General features: G+C 44.7%; 1 protein-coding gene across 2 annotated transcripts in view; it reads right to left on the bottom strand.

Annotated features, from left to right (window-relative positions):
* The window catches only part of HIVEP3 (HIVEP zinc finger 3), a 469,065-nt gene extending 455,947 nt beyond the window's left edge, over positions 1–13,118 (bottom strand). For both annotated transcript variants that reach the window (XM_060625315.3, XM_060625317.3), the window contains exon 1: positions 12,961–13,118. The gene's annotated coding sequence lies outside the window, so the exon portion shown is untranslated. The remainder of the gene's footprint in view (positions 1–12,960) is intronic.
* Positions 13,119–17,355: the final 4,237 nt, after the last annotated feature.

Below are 17,355 nucleotides of genomic sequence, written 5' to 3'. Positions count from 1 at the left end.
TGGAGCCTGCTTAAGATTCTCTCTCTCCCTCCCTCTGCCCCTCCCCCACTAGCACTCACTCTCTTTCAAAAAAAAAAAAAAAAAGTTCTTGATTTCAACCTAACCTAGTTTTTCAATCTTTTCCTCTATAGTTAGTGCTTTTGTGTCTTCTTTAAAAGATGTTTGCTATCCCAAGGTTATGCCAATATTCTCTTATGTTTTCTCCTAAGACTTTTATTGTCTTATTATATTAGATGTACAATGCAGCTGAAATTAATTTTTGTGAATGGTTTGAGGTAGAGGCCAAGATTCATTTTTTCCATACGGATATTAAATTGAACCAGCTCTAATTGTTGAAAAGACGCCCTTTTTCTTCTACCTTTCAGTGTTACCTTTGTTGTAAATCAAGTGGCCATATTAAGGTCTCTTCCTAAATTCCCTAATATGTTCCATTGGGCCTTTTGCCCATTCTAGAACAAATACCACAGTCTTAATTACCATAGCTTTATGATATGTCTAGATGTCTGGTAGTGGAAGTTCTCTTAGTTTTGTTCTTATTCTTCATGATTGTCTTAGCTAATTTGGGCCCTTTTCCTTTCCATACAAATTTCAAACTCAGTAAATGTCCACTTAAAAAGCCTGTTGGAATTTTGAATGGTTTGCACTCTCTACAGATAAATTTGGGGGAATTGAGTCATCCAGTCTATGAACATGGTATATCTCTCCATCTACTAAAGTCTTATTTAATTTCTCTCAATACATATTCTTGTTTTCAGTGTAAAGGTCTTGTACATCTCTATTTATTCCTATGAATTTGATGATTTTGAGGCTATTGTAAATGGTATCATCTTTTTAAATTTCATTTTCTATTCTTCATTACTAGTATACAGAAGTACAACTGATTTTTATATTTTGACTTTGTTTCCATCAGTCTTGCTACATTTTCTTATTAATTCCAAGAGTGTATCTATAGATTCTTTCAAATTTCTGAATACACAATCATGTTGCCTCCTAATAGTGATAGTTTTATTTCTTACTTCCCAATCCGTGTGTATTTTATACTTTTGCTGCCCTTGCTACAATGGCTAGAACTTCTAATGCAATGTTAAATAGAAGTCATGACTGCAGACAGCCCAGGGAGAAGGCTTTCAACATCCCACCCATTAGGTATGATGTTTGCTTTAAGTTATTTGTAGGTACTCATTATCAGATTAAGGAATTTCCTTTCCTGAGACTTACTCTTTTTTATCATGAATCGAGGTTTAATTTTATCAAATCTTTTTTCTGCATTTATTGAGATTACTGTATATATTTTTTCTGCATTCTGTTATTGTGGGAAATCATCTTGACTCATTTTCAAATGTTAAACTATTTGTGGGGTACCTGGGTGGCTCAGTCAATTAGGCGTCAAACTCCTGATTTCAACTCAGGTCATGATCTCAAGGTTGTGAGACTGCACCTTGCATTGGGCTCCATGCTGGGTCTGGAGCCACTTAAGATTCTCTCCCTCCCTTTCCCTCTGCTCCCACCTCTTAAAACAAAAATGTTAAACTACTCATGAATTCCTGAAACCTGTCCCACTTGGTTATGGCATATTATCCTTTTCATGTATTATTGAATTCATTTTGACTATATTTTGTTTAGAATTTCTGTATCTATGTCCATGAGAGAGTTCAGTCTTTAATTTTCTTGTGATGTCCTTGTCAGGTTTTGGTATAATGATTTTTCTTGAGAATAAACTGGGACATGTTACTTCTTTTTCTATTCTCTGGGAAAATGTGTAAGATTCATGTTATTACGTCATTTAAACATTGGGAAGACTTTACTAGGCTGACCAAATGGGCCTACAGAGCCTCTTTGTTTGTTCGTTCATTTGTTTACCTGTTTGGTGGGAAGGTCTTTAATAATGAATTCAATTCTTTAAGAGACATAGCTCCATTCACATTTTCTATTTCTTCTTGTGTTAGTTTTGATATATCACGCTTTTAAAGAAATTTGTTTATTTCATCTAAGTTGTCAAATATGTTGACATAAAATTGTTCGTAATGCCCTCTTATTAATAATCTATTTTAGGAGCATCTTGTTGGCTCAGTCAGTAGAGCATGCAACTCTCAATCTCGAGGTCATGAGTTCAAGCCCCATTTGGGGCATGGAGCCTCCTTAAAAAAATAAGAATAATCATCCATTTTATCCTTAAATGTCTAACCACTTTTCTCAAAACCACTTGTTGAATAATAAGTCTCTTAGTAATTTACTAAGCCACTCAAAAATATGTATTCGTTCAAACCATGACCCACACATTACTCCAGTGCTAGGAATAAGCATTAAATAAGACAACACTCCTACTTTACAAAGCTTAAACTTAGTGAATGAAACAGACAATAAACAAGATGGTGACTAGTGTTAGGAGGAATACAGCAGGGTAAGGGTGTGAGGAGGGGAAAGGAAGGACTATTTTACCTGGAAGAGTCAGAGAAGGTCACTTTGAAGGGGTTATATCTGATCATAGACCCGAATGATGTAAGAGAATGAGCCATAACAGATCAGAAGGAATAACAGCAAAGGCTATAAGGTGGTAATGTACTTGGGATTGTCCAGAAAGGGCAAAGAAACCAATGCAACTGTAGCAGAGTTAGTGAGAGAGAACGAAGAGAAATTTAGAAACCTACTTAAGAGTCCAATTGTGCACAGTCCTATAGACTGTGGTAATGATCTGTCCAAATGTAATAGGAAAACACTGGTTTTGAATAGGCAAGTAACACAATATGATTTATGTTTTAAAAGACACTTCTAACTAATGTGTATAGAATAGACTGGGGGAGGCTATTGCAATAATCCAAGCAAAGGATGGTTATGGCTTGTATTATGGTGGGAACAGTGGAGGCCAGGAGAAGTGCTCAGATTCGGGCTACATTTTGAAGGCGGAGTCAACAGGACTTCTTGCTGGCCTAAGGGTGGGAGTTATAGGAAAGAGAAGACTCAAGGATAACTTCTAGACTTCTGGTCTGAGCAGCTAGGTGGATGGTGGTGCTCTCTTATGAGCCTGAGGATAAAGGGAAAGGAGTAGGTTTGGGGTAGGGAAGTTGGAAACCAGGAGTTTGGTATAAGACATGTTAAGTTTCTGATCTTGTTAGACACTCAAGTGTAGAATCAAAATGGTCTGAATTGCAGAAGAATGATGAAAATTGGAGATATAGGCTTAGGAGTCAGGTACAAATACATATTTAATGCCCTAAAACAAGATAAATTCATCTAGGAATGGAGAAGAGGTCCAAGACCTGAGCCCTGCGATACTCCAACTTTAAAAATTGGGAAGAGAGGTTCCATAGCAAAGATGACTAAGGAGTATCCAATCCAGTGAGGTGAAATCCCATAGGTCTGTGAGTGTTTCTGAACTCAACACTCAGCTACCCTGATCTTTGTGTCGATTGTTGTGTCAGTTTTGATTCCTTCAATTCCAAATAATAAATAATCCAACTGAAAAAAGCTTAAGCAATGAAAGAAAAACTAGGTATGGTTCTAATAATGTCACTTGGATACAGTTTCTCCCCTATGCAGTTTCTCTGCTATGCTTTCCAACATGGTGGCTTCATTGTTGGTTTCATGTAATAATGACAAGGCTGGGGTCCCACAACAGGGAGGGGGGATAGCATTAGTGACCTGGTACAACCTCAAACCAAAATCACAGCTTGTGGTTCTGTAAAATCAAAGTGGCATAAAACCATATTCAAAATCTGTGCAAAGGCTGGCCAGTGATTACAGCTTACCTTTTCCTTTTCATCTTGCTCCTCTCAGTAACTGGACAACCTTCTCTGCTGTCTCTAAGGCATGGGAAGAGATGGCTTTACTTTTGGGTCACCTTTACCCTGCATAGTTTCAGTTTTATATGGAAAAAGTCTCCTGTGAGACTCTCCACCTTGGGCAAGCTACAGACTTTGACTTCTAACCTCCTTGTCCTGCAAGGCTGCCAAAACCAAAGCCCTATTTACTAGAATCAACCAATGTCCTCAGGGTAAAAGCAACTTAAGCATTCTAGTGATCTGCACATCCCTCTGGTTCCCACTTGGCCATAGATTTCAGCCTGATAGTCCCTTAAGTGCTTTTAAGGAAATTTAATTTTTTTAACTTAAAAAATATACCAAACATCTTAATATTTTTCAGCAGGAACTTCAGTCCAAATAGGCTTGCCTACCACTATCAGAAATCAAAGTCTACCATTTCCTTCTTCATTATCATTGAATGAGTTAGTTTTCCTTAGCAGCTACAGTATTTGCATGGGGTTCCTCTTGCCAGGGGAGGGGAGGACAGCCACTATACTCTTTTAAATGAGCTATTTTTGCAACCCAAAGGCCCTCTTCCTCCCCACTCCCACAGAGACAGAATACTTCTCATAAACATGGCGGCTTGCCTGTGTGGGTTTTTAGGTAACCCCTCTTCTTGTGCTTCTTGCAGTCAAACTACATCCAGGAAGGTATATTCCTCCAGCTGGACACCCAACGCCCACAACACTTGCTACAGGCAAGGGATAAAACATCAGCATGCATTTTTCACCTTAAAGAGCATGAGTTCCCGGAACTTTCTGAGATCTGTAGTTACTGGGCCCTCTCACCATCTCTATGTTGTTTTTCTTCATTTCTTCCTCCTGCTTGGCTTCCGCCTGATCTCATCTATTCAGGACAGTTTTCACACACATTTTGAAGTCACTGGATTAAATTTCTCTCCCCGTCTTGCCAAAAATAGAATAATTTTAAAGGCTTTCATCATTATCGTTTTACCTCCCTTATTGCTTTTCAATGTTTTTTTAAGAAAAGAAGGGGAAATGCCAACTAACACAGCAATGTTTCTATTCAAAGGTTGGACTTATCTTGACTCCTCTCTTTCTCTCATATCTAATACCAAATACGTCCTCAAGTCCTGTCAATTCTATCTTCAAAATATATTCAGAACTTCACTTCTCACCACCTCCGCCTCCACTGCTGTACTTTATCTGGACTACTGCACTGCCTTCTAATTAGTTGTCCTGGGTTTGCCTTAGCTGCCTTACTGTCTCTTCCCCATAAAACATTTACATTTTTCAAGACGGAAGCCAGCTATGCCACCTGTGCTCAAAATCTTCCAGTGGCTTCCTATTTCACTAGAATAGCGTCAGTCGTTAACATAGTTGTAAGGCCCCCCCCTTCCCTCCATGCCCCCTTTCATTATTTGTTGCTGAATTCCAGCCACAATACCCTCCTTGCTGTTCTTCAAACAAGTCAAACATAGTCCTACCTCAGGGCCTTTGCACTGGCCAAATCCTGAGCAGGGAATGCTGCACCCCTAGGTTTCCTCGTGGCTCACTCCTCACTTCATTCACATGTCTGCTCAAGTATCACTCAATCAAGAGGCCTTCCTTGATCAACCTAACATAACAGCATTGTGCCTAACATCCACTCTGTTTCCTTACTCAAGTTTATATTACTTCCCTGCACTTATCACCACCCCCTTACCTATTTTATATTTATTCACTTTTTGTGTTGTTCAGAGTTGTTTGTTTTCCCGTACCAAAATATAAGCTCTCTGAGAACAAAGACCTTTGTCTGTTTTTATTCACTGATATACCACAAGAATACAGAAGAGTGCTTGGCCCTATAGTAAACACTCAGTAAACACCACTGAATGAATGCTATGTCTACAGAGGAACCCCGCCGCAGGAAGCAGAGACCAGGCAGCTCCACCCTCTCTGCTGCCATGCACCTGCCACCCAGCTTCTTTGCTCACTCATCTACCTTTCCAATGTCGCTACTGTCAGCCTGCATCGAGCAGTCCTTCCTGCCTCAGGCTCCTCAACTCACCAGTTTGGTAGCCAAATCCCAGATATCTAATGGGTCCACCCTCAGCCCAAGAACCCATCCAGAGTCCACGTAGCCATTGCTAGTGAAGGAGGGAGAAGGGGGTCGTGGATGTGTCTGTTCTTAGGCCAAGTACAGCCAACCTCTCTAGGCGCTCTACAAAGGGAAATATTGCTGGGGATCATTAATTTAAATACAGAACAAGCCTCCACCAAAGCATCCTTGACAGAGAGCATGTGCGTAATGTCTCTAAGGGGGCCTCTGATTCAAATGCCTTAACAGTCCTGGCAAGTAACAGAAACGAGTGAAGAGGGCGGGGTGGTAAGATGGTAAAGATAGGAGCAGCCACCATTACTAACTATTGCCAAGGAGGAATGTGGGCCTGCTGTTGCCAGATCTCCTGATGGTTCAAGAGAAGCCAAGAAATTTGGAAATTTTAGTGTGAAATCTCCCACTTTTTAAATGATGACAACTAATCCAATTTAAAAAAAAAATAAAATAAAAACACTGGGCAGACTAAATAAGACACATCTGCTGACCAAATATGGCTGAGTGTGATTCTGTTTTATATAGTCAGCTCAAAAAGAGGACACAAGTAATTTATCACACTCAAAAGCAATGTTTCCCAGGGGGTTCAGTGTCAGGATTTCACCTGCCCCGTCTTCTCTACCAACCCTCCTACAAACTCCCACCAACTTTGCACCTTGAGAGCCAAGGCTCAGTGCAAAGCATTCAGGCTTTGGTTAAACCTGGGTTAACACCCAGTGCTACCTCCTAGCATTTCCCAACCTCTCAGTTCAACTTAAGTCTCAGTTTCTTCATCTGCAAAACAGGAATACTAATTCCTATGTAGAAGGGTCCTAACAGAGTTAATATAAGTAAAGTGCCCGGCACATAGGAGACGCACAGGTTAATAACTACTAGAACAGAGTAGGACCTGCCTTCCCCACAGAAAGGCGTGATACCCGAAAATCCACGATTGTGGATACAGGATGCTCATAATAAGCTGGTGCCACCTAAACATCAATGTGGAATAAGGAAAGGGTAAAAATGTATTTAGTAAATAGAACAAGGATGGGAACTACGGCCATTCAGGTGTCCAGAACTTCATACTAAAGTATTTGCTTGTGAACCTTGTCCAGAATGTCTACATTTATAGAAACCAGCACTAATTAAAATTCGTAGACATCAATTATCTGCTGATTCAAGAACTCTCTCAACTTTTACAGCCACGTTTTTGGGATGCCTATTTCAACACAACACTGAATCAAGTAAATGCATGCCGATTCTCCAATGGCCTAAAAAAAAAACCATAAAACTTAATCCTTTAGCTCCAGGAGACACAATTTAAAAAACAGAAAGCCCTGTTTGCAAAGCCTAAACTGCACTGCCGTCCCCATCTGGTATGGACTGCCAGGAAATACAACAGGACAGACCTACATTCGCTAACAAACACAGGGAAGCAAAAAAGGATCCACAACCACTGGAAATAACACCCCTATGTCCCACCCATCCCTTGCCCTGTGCCTTCCAGGGAGGGGTCAGGCAGTGAGGACCCCTCAGGCCAGAGCCAGAGGGCCACACGGAACACTTGACTTCATGCCACACAGCACACATGGAGTGAGCCATGAAACAGGAAAGGGTCATCCTACAAGGAAACACACAAGGAAGCTCCCTCCAGGAACAGGGAGGGCCCTCAACTGCAAACCCCAGAAACACATTCCTACCAGCAGAGACTCGAAGGAAGTAGGCGGCTCCATCAATGAGGCTTAAAAAGAAAGAAACTTGTGCCGAGTCACCTGTACTTGTGAGCTGAGCTCCCCCATCCTAGATTTGCCTGGGCCTATTCCTACCTTCTGGCCTCTCAAGGCCCTCAGAATTCCACATGTCCATTATCAGTTTTCCTCCAGGGAGACCCAAGTACCGGAAAATCACCTCCCTCCTTCACTGCCAAGCCTCTCCTAGTAGGCAGGTGATCAGGAATTATTTAAGCTATTTTCTAGATTTTAAAAAAAAGAGGAAGTGGGGAGTCTAAAACGGGGGGGGGGGGGGGGGAAGGGGGGGTTAAATTCAAGATCGGCCAGGTGCTGACAATCATTGAAGCTGGACATTGGATAAACAGGGGTTCATTATACTCTTTTCTCAATTTGTGGATAGGTTTAAAATGTTCCCTAGTAAGAAAGTTTTTAAAGGGGTGCAGGGAGAGGACACAGATACAACTTGAAAACAAAACCAAGTGTCTGTCACCCTGTATTGGGACACAGAAAAATCTGGGAAGTCCTCAGACTCTCAGATCGACAGCCCAGAGGGATCACGCCCTCCCAGAGCAGAGACTGCATCTTCTAAGCCTCACCCTTGGTGTCCTCGACAAAATCACCTTCGAAAAATTCCCTAGAACTTTTCAAAATGAGTCTGGCACAACCCAACTTCCCCTCTTGGCCTGTAAACCTTCTGCCTCCAGAAATCACCCCTACAGCCTCATCCCACTACAAGGGCCTCTACTTCTGGTTCCAAACTAGTATGTTGAGCAATCCAGGTATTGAAATAGTTCCTGGGGGGGGCAGACAGATGCCTGGGTTCCAACCGCTTGTTTAGCTGGCTCCCACTCCCAGGGGGTCCAAAGTGAGGGTACTATCATCACTTTCAGAGAGTCAAGGAACACTTACCTTCCTTCTTCTTCCTCTTCCCTTTAACTTCCCCTTGTTCCTAAAAGAAATGTTTCTATGATCTGAAGTGGATTTTTTCAATCTCAACTCTATCGACATCTTGGGCTGAAAAATTTCTGGTTGTGGGGGGCGGGGCTGTCTTGTGCATTATAGGATGTTCAGCAGCATCCCTAGTCTCCACTCACTAAATGAGGGGAGCACACACCCCAGCCCCAGTTGTGACAACCAAAACTGTCCCAGACATTGCCACATGTTCCCTGGGAGAGTGGGGGCAGCAAAAACTGCCCCTGCTTGAGAACCACTGGTCTAAAGGATATTGAAAACCCAAGTCCCATGTTGTCCTGGCAAAAAAAAAAAAAAAAAAAAAAAATTGAGGATATACAGTTCATTTCCATATGCAGTATTAGACACATTTTAACTTATCAATTTGTAAGTATAGGGGTGCCTGGGTGGCTCAGTCAGTTGAATGTCTGACTTCAGCTCAGGTCATGATCCCACACTGTGTGAGTTCGAGCCCTGCATCGGGCTCTGTGCTGACAGACAGCTCAGAGCCTGGAGCCTGCTTAGGATTCTGTGTCTCTCTCTCTTTCTGCCCTTCCCCCGCCTCTCAAAAATAAATAAACCTTAAAAAAAATTTTAATAAATAAAATAAATTTGTGAGTACAAATATTTAAGACACGCTGCATCCTAAGCCAGAAACACATAAATTAACAAGAGAAAACTAAACTCATAACACTCCCAGCTATTTTTCCTGTCTTTGTGGTTTCCCCGTGTAAATCTGGTTTCCTCCAAATTATCCTGTTTGCCTGTCAATGTGGTAATCATTTCACCCAGGCCTTCTCTGAAGTGCCCCATAATTTGTGTTAGAAGGAAAAACTTCTAATGACTCTCTGAGCACTCCCCAAGGTATGCTGGCTCTCCGGCATTTAGCTGGTGTCACTGGAAAACAGAATCCCCCAAAAGAAGGTTTCCTAACGAAATCGCAAAAAAGGCATCACCAACATGTCCTCCTGTTACAACTTCAAATAACACCAGATTCCCAACGTGACCAAGAAGCACAACACAGCTAAACCAGCCAGTGTAAGAGGTGGCAACATCCACGGGGAAATACTGTTACATTTCTTCATTAGGCAGAAGGAGTTTCCTACTGTATTTAAATGGGATGCTCCCTTCTTGAGAAGAAAGAAAATGTTTTCCAGTCTGCAGAGGCCTTACATTAGCCCCAGTCTATCATCCATCTTTGGGAAACAGACATATATAGCTGTCTCTCCTCCCCATCCCATCAGACTCCCCAGCTCTACTCAGGGGTTCTCCAAAGCCCCCCTCACCCTAGGGAGATGCTGACTTGTTTCTTCCTCTCTGATGTTTGTGGACAGGGAAGCACTGGGTGTGGGGGATTCTGTCCATTCCTCCCTCTGTTACCCCCATGCCACTGGATCACCCCACTCCTAGATTCTGGCCAAGGCCTCCTCGCTAACTTCCTGGTTTCACATTTCCCCTCGAATCCAGAGTTTATGCCGATGATGGTCTTTCAAGAGCACAAGCCAGAGGACCCAGAACCCTTCTGCGGTTTCCCATTCCCTGTCACTGGATACAATCCACTGTCACTGGATACAATACTTCCTTGGTGCGCAGACTTGTGGAGCCCACCCAATGTCTGACCCAGGAGGAGTCTGAGCAAGGGCAGGATGAGTGCTGAGTAGGAAGGCACACACACATAAGGGATTTATCCACTGGATATATGGTGGAGGGAGAAAAAGGAAGAGGGTGTTAAACATAATGACCTTAAATTTTCCTTTCAACCCTGACTTGTGATTCTCAGAACTCCTGGGCCTGCCATTCAGAGCCTGCCATCATCATCTGACCCCAAGCCTCTGGCACAGTAATGCCAAACCGTCCCCCACAAATGCCCCTCCCACAGTGCTGCACATGGTTACCCCACTTCTATGGGATGACTTCTTTCCGTGTTGTCTTGCTTTTTTTTTTTTTAATTGCCAAAGGGACTGTGCTAGTGGCAACAGAATAAAATCAGATTGAAGTATTTAAGATGAAGCCTGTCAACCACTGGCAGCCCAGAGCATACACCCACCGCTCCTTCGTATCACACACACACACACACACACACACGCACAATCCACTCATTGGATACTTGATCTTATACTGTGCCTTAGAGAGGAGGATATTTAATTCAGACATGCATTCACTCATCTCTCCAGCACCCCACAGGTCAAGTCTAGTCAGTTCATCTGCTTCAACTGCTGCTGTTCCACCAATGAGGGAATGGAAGGCAGGGAGAGATCGGGTATGTCGCTCAAAATCACAGATTAGCTGGCAGTAGAGTTGAGACCACAAAAAGAACCCCTAACCCCGTGTTTGCTATTACACTGTAAAGCACTCTTCACCCACACTGCAGAATGCAGTGTTGTACAGACAGAAGGTAGAAATAAATACCTGTTGAAAGAATAACCTACAGAAACAGGGTAGTAGAGGTTGGTTCAGAACGTGGACTCTGAACCCAGGCTGCCTAGCTTAGAATCTGGCTGTCATTTACCTAACTGTGCGACCTAAGTCAATCGACGGGGCCTCAAGGAGACCTCCTTTACAAGGTCAGGTGAGAATTAGATACCTTAATATCCATAAAGCACCCAAAACAGTATCTGGTACATATGCTAATAAAATTACCATCAGACCTCTAACATAAGCCCGAACACAGTAAGAATCATCCTTCTTAAAATTTAGGCTGGCAAATCAAAACTAAATCTTGTTAGCTCTATACCCTGTCCCAAAAGAAATCAACATGGGGGAGAAACTCAAATGACAGTACTCAAAATAATATTGAAGTGACCCAGTGGCTTGAGACCATTACTACAGGGAGGAAGGACCTCATAGATCAAAGGCATTGTAACACCTACTGCACCAAAGAATAAAAAACCTTAACCGCCTCTAGCAGGCATTATCTAAGTAAAGTGGGCTGCAAATCTGCGGGAGAATTGTTTTCGCCATGATAATATTTCTGGGAAATTGCTGCCTCTATGCTAAACGTACTGGCGTTGCAGAGCTGGCATACTAATAGAAAGATTATTACAGAAACACTATTAACATGAATTAGATATTATTAAAGACTCAACACTACAACAGTGCCTGATTACAAGAGATTTCAGGCTGTATTGCTTAATGGGAAGATAAAAGTGTTAATTAAGCCCCCTCTTACAGCATGTCCCTAGGCAGGTCTGTACACCACAGGTAGCAAGAGGTCTGTGTACGAAATGAGAAGCCAGTAACGCCAACCCAGTTGGATACGGTCCTACGGGAAGATGGGGAAAGAACAGGAAGAGCCAAGGTTTTCTGCACAGGAGGGGTATCCTGGGAAAGCAGACAAGTATCCAAACTTAATCTGAATCTCAGGTTTGTTTGTTTGTTTGTTTGTTTGTTTGTTTGTTTTCCTTAGCTACTTCCTCAGCAATACTTCTAAAACCTCCTTTGCTTAAGTGAAGGAGATCAAATAACTCAACATGAGATTGGCGACTCTGAATAAACAGCGTAAGCAGGGAGAGGCAGAGAAAGCCTTGCCATTATTACCCAAACCTTCCCAGGCAACCAGAAGACACTGAATAGCTCTCCCGGCAGCACCTTGGCCCAAAGCATCTCATCGCAAACAACCTAAAGCTCTCAGTGGCTCTTAAAGAGTTGCTAGACTCAAGGCATTAGCCATGGGTTTAGGATCTATTTTGCTTTCCCACCTTGTTAATTAACTAATCAGGGATGGCAAAGCACTTCACAAATATAAACTGTCAGGGAAACGCTAAGTAAATTCGCCTACCTGGTCTAAATGTCAATACTAAATTAGGAAAGGGGGAAAAGCCGAGCGGGAGGCTGAGCTGTCCTCAGCTGCTGCAATCCTGGGGCCAGGGTTCGCTAACACAAGGCTGACCGACCCGTGTGCCCTGCAGCAGCCTCCAGCCCCGGGGCAGGGCTCTCAGGCAGGACTTCTGGAAGGGAGACCTGGACTAGGGCCACCCCGGGGCAAAGGGAAGGCTGCGCGCCAGGCGCATCCTTGAGGCTCAGCCTCCATCTCCCCTCATCTCAGAGATGTCAACAAACCCCGGCCACAAAGTGAAACTTTCCGGGCCCCCGCTGTCGCGCTGGGTCTCTGCCCTCTGCCCGGGAGCGCGTCGCGGGGACAGGTGTGGAGCCGGGCCTCGGGAGGAGACCCCCGCCCCCAGCCCCTGCGATTGTGTAATCAGCCGGGGAGGGGGGGGCTCGGCACCGGCCCCACGCTGGGCTGCAGATGCGCGGCCCGGGGACCCCGCGGCAGGAGCGGCGCCCGGGGGTTGTAGGGGGTTGGGGAGGCCTTTCGTCCCGCCCCCCGGGACCGCCCCCGGGAGGCCAGGGGAGCCGCGGCGCTGACACAGCCCGGAGGGGGCGCCCGAGCGGCAGACCGATGCCGAGGAGGGGGCGCGAGGGCTCGGTAGCGCGGCCGGTCTTACCTGCGCGCCGGGCCAGCAAGGCGGGAGGCGGCTCGGGATGCCGGGGCGGCGGGCGGCAGCGCTGGCAGCCAGCGGGCCACGGCATGTAAGGAACCGCGGCGGCGGCTGCGGCGTCGGCGGCGGCGGCGGCAGCGGCGGGCGCGGGACTGACAGCCCCAGGCCCCGCCTCCAGCCCTGGGCCCCGCCCCCCCCCCGCGGCCGCGCGGCTGGCCCTGCCTACTCCGCCCACCGCCGGGGTCAAGCTCGGTCCACCAGCCCGGCGGGCGGGGGCGCTCGCTTCCGATTGGTCTGAGAGATATCCGCCCCGCCCACTCCCCGCCTCCTCCCTGGCAGGGAGCGGCGCGTGCGCGGTGGCTGCGAAGGGCAACGCAGAAAGCTGAGTGCTGGCGTTCTCGGTCCCCAGCGGTGGGTATGGGGCGTCCTTCCTCATCCGGGATGTCTGGGAGCCCTGGATGGCCCTGAGGAACCAGGAATCAAACTTAGACTACATGGTGGATGGTCCCTATTCACCTGTGAACGGATCTACGGGAGAAAAAACAAACCAGAATAGACCAGGGTCTAACCAGAGGAGACCCCAAAATTGTGAACTGCAACAGAAAACAAGCCACCAGCCTGGACGCATCTGCGACGGGTCCCAGGGGTGCTTTATCCAGCAAGTGTGATGTGTGTGCAGAGGGTCTAGTAGTTGAGAAATGAGGTTAGGGCATTAGGGTTGTGCCAGCAGAAAAAGTGAGTGAGGCTGAAGTAAGTGGCCCTTCTCCAGCACCTACCTCTTACTCCTCCCCCACCCCCTGTCCATACTCTCCCCTCTGTGCTGGTTCCAGTACCTTCCGCTGCAAACAAGATCAAGTCTCTCCCAGGGGTGCCTGGGTGGCTCAGTCGGTTAAGCGTCTGACTTACTTTGGCTCAGTTCATGATCTCGTGGTCTGTGAGTTCGAGCCCCGCTTCAGGCTCTGTGCTGACGGCTTGGAGCCTGCTTCGGATTCTGTGTCTCCCTCTCTCTCCGCCCCTCCCCTGCTCATGCTCTGTCTCTCTCTGTCTCAAAAATAAATAAGACATTTAAAAAACATTAAAAAAAAAAAAAAAACAGATCAAGTCTCTCCCAGCAAGAATACACTGAGACCCTGCAATTCCACTCCTAAGTATATACTCAAGGAAATTGGAAACATCTACACAAAAACTTGCACACAGATGTTCGTAGCCTATTCATTAATGGCCATAAGTGGAAACAATCGGAGGGTCCATCATCTGATGAAAGGGTAAATTATGGTTTATCCATACAATGGAATATTACTGGGCCATAAAAAGGAATGAAGTACACATACATGCTATAATATGGAGAAACATTGAAAACTAAGTGAAGAAAGTCAGACACAAATGACCACATGGCATGTGAGTTTGTTTATACGAAATGTCTGGAATACACAAATCTACAGAAAGTAGGTGAATGGTTGCCAGGGAACCATGGAAAAGGAGAAATGGGGAGTGACTGCTAATGGGCATGAGGTTTCATCCAGGGTGATGAAAATGTTCTCGAACTAGATAGGAGTGATGATGATACAACTTTGTGAATATACTAAAAACCACTGGATAATATACTTTAAAGGAGTGAAAGGTATGGCATGTGAATTGTTCTCATTAAAAAAAAAAAAAAATCAATGCATCTAACAAAAAGAAAAAGAAAACACGCAGCTCCCTTGAGGCTGTACGCCTTCCAGCTAGCTACCTTGCAGGTTCCCAGACCTTCACACCTGAGATTCTTGCAAAGGTGGCATACATGTTTTTACCAGAACTTCCTCATCTCCCATTTATACACTAGTTCCCTAGAATGTGGCTTCTACCGGTACCAGAGCTGAAATCTGCCCTCTCCTGGAATCCTGAAGGTTTCTGTGAGCCTGAGAGTTCCTGGTTCTCTTCCTCCTCTCCATTCTTTCTGTCTTGACTTTTTCCTTGGCCAGCTTTTTCTGTGGCTGTTTCCAAAATCCTTTCTAGGTTCTGTTATCCGTGTCCATGAGTTCAGTTACTGCTTCAAATTCTAACCTCCACCTGATGTTCACAGGTTTCTCAAACTCAGTGTGTCCTAAGCAACTTGTCATCTTCCCTGCCCCCACTCTCTCCTTTCTCTCCAGTAGTGATATCTATTGCTGCATACTAGGACCTGGGAGTTATCCTTGATTTTTCCCTCTTCCCTCTTCGAGAGTCAACCACCAATTTTTATCCCATAAGTGTTCCTAAATCCCACAGTCCTTCTCTATTGGCACTAACACAGCCCTGACCCACACCCCCCATCATCTTATGCCTTCTAATCCCCCCCCCCCATCTTTTGTTGTCTTCAAATCCAGCTTCCAAAGAGCTGTGGAAGTGAACACCCATTGCTTTAGCTTACATAGCTGGCATTCCTCTTTCTTATGACAGCAACACCCTGATCTTGCTTTGGGAACCCACCCTTTCCCATTAGATACAGGCTTGGTGAGACTGTCAATCAAGATGCTGAGCTTACCCAACCCAGGCTAGGTGTGCCCTCAAGCTGAGGCAATAGGACAGTCTTCATCTGGTATGTGGATCCCAGGCAGAGCCACATAAACAATGAAAGTGGTTGGACCTGATTGTTCCCAACCAAGGAGACCCCCAGTCAATTCCTGCTATCTCTGTGCTGGGAGTTCCCTTCAGAGCCTGGGTGCTGCGGTTCTTCCTTCGGTTTTCTGGAAGATTCTACCTCTCTCCAAAGTATCCATTCCTTCTTTGGAAATTAACCAGAGTTGCCTGCAACCATGACACCTAATGGATACAGAAATATGCCTAAAACACAAACCGTGTCTTTACCTACTGACAAGTGGTTAGCAGCATCCCATCGCCCACGGGAGAGCCTTCAAGCTCTGTGACCCAGCCCTGGCCTGCCTCTCCCACATCTTTGCTCCCCACTCTCTGCCTTGCCCTTGCATTTCTGCCCTTCTAAATTGCTTGGAGATTCATGTCCACACACTGTAAGATTTCATGCCTCTGCGTTCATGAGGCCCCTCTGTGTAGAATACCCTTCCCTGTTTACCCAGCTAGCTTCATCCTTTGCTGAGTTCTCCTCCAGAAAACTTTTCCTGGCTCTCCCTGCTCTGAACTCGCTGCCTTTTTCTGTGTTCTTAAAGCACCCTACCCTTCTACCTACCATTGCACTTACTGTCATGGTATCTTACTTATCCATTTAATTATCTGCCTCTCCCACTAAACCTGGAGTTCCTCAAAGGCTTAGCCTTCCTTCCTTTATCTTTAGGGCTTAACACAGTGCCTGGCCCATGGCAGGTGCTCACAACCCTTCCTTTCTTCTTCTTTGCCTCTATAATTCCTGAATAAGAAAAAGAGATGTAATTGAGGGACATTAACAAGCATTTTCCCCAGAAGGATGAGAAGAAAAAATTCAGGCCTAAAGCACCTCATACAGGTTGTCCCATAACTGTATTCCAATTCAAAAAAAAAAAAAAAAAAAAAGTTCCAGAAGACAGCTAAACCCTCAGTAAGACTAAAAGGCACTTATTTAAATGATATGACTCTGATCTCAAAAATCCACTCAATTTCTCCTGAAAGTCTTCATGCCTTAATGAGATGCAAAACTAAGTAACTCAGACAATTGTACTCATATGGTTCCTAAGTGGCAAGGTGTGTTTTTGTACTTACTTGTGATCATAGCTGAAGAATAAACAATGTAACAAGCAAATGCATAGTTTCATTTGGATGTCTGTTGTGAAACACCCACTACCTCAAGTAGCATTATGTAACCATCTATGGCAAATGTTGAAGACATTAGGTGGGTTCTAGTCCCACCTTGGCCACAACCATCTGCTTGACTTTGGCTGAGTCCCTGTCCTTGGATATTTGCAGTCAGCCTCCCCAGTACCCATTCCTTCATTATACCACCATCAGAAACACAAAATTCCTTTGGAAAAGCAGTTTTTCTCCACTCTAACCCAAACGGTCTTACTTAACCTGACTCCAAACTCCAGGAGTTAGGCCTAATAGTCCTAAAGCAATCATTCTAAACCATCTCTTTAGTTACAGAAATTAGTTCAAAGGAAGACATGAAGCCCAGTCCAGACAATGAGATTTGAGAAGACATTTTCTAGGACTCCTGACAAGAAGAAGATTGCTGTCTATGCTGTAGCTCCTATCAATAATATAAGGCCTAGAATTAATACAGCCACATGTGACCACAAGGATAAAGACTAGACTGCCAGACAGTGGATGAATCCTGAGGAAGGCAGAATGGGAAAATAGAAAATAAACAGAAACCTCAGTTACATTGTTGAGCAGTGAGCTGCTGGATCAAGCCATACCTGAAACTATTGTCCCATACTTTCCAGTTATATGGAAATATAACCTTCCCTTCATTGCTAGAGTTTAGTTTTC

The sequence above is a fragment of the Panthera onca genome, chromosome C1, assembly GCF_046562875.1.
Source record: "Panthera onca isolate mPanOnc1 chromosome C1, mPanOnc1 haplotype 2, whole genome shotgun sequence".
NCBI classification, from domain to species: Eukaryota; Metazoa; Chordata; class Mammalia; order Carnivora; family Felidae; genus Panthera; species Panthera onca.
This window is presented reverse-complemented; position numbering and strand designations above follow the sequence as displayed.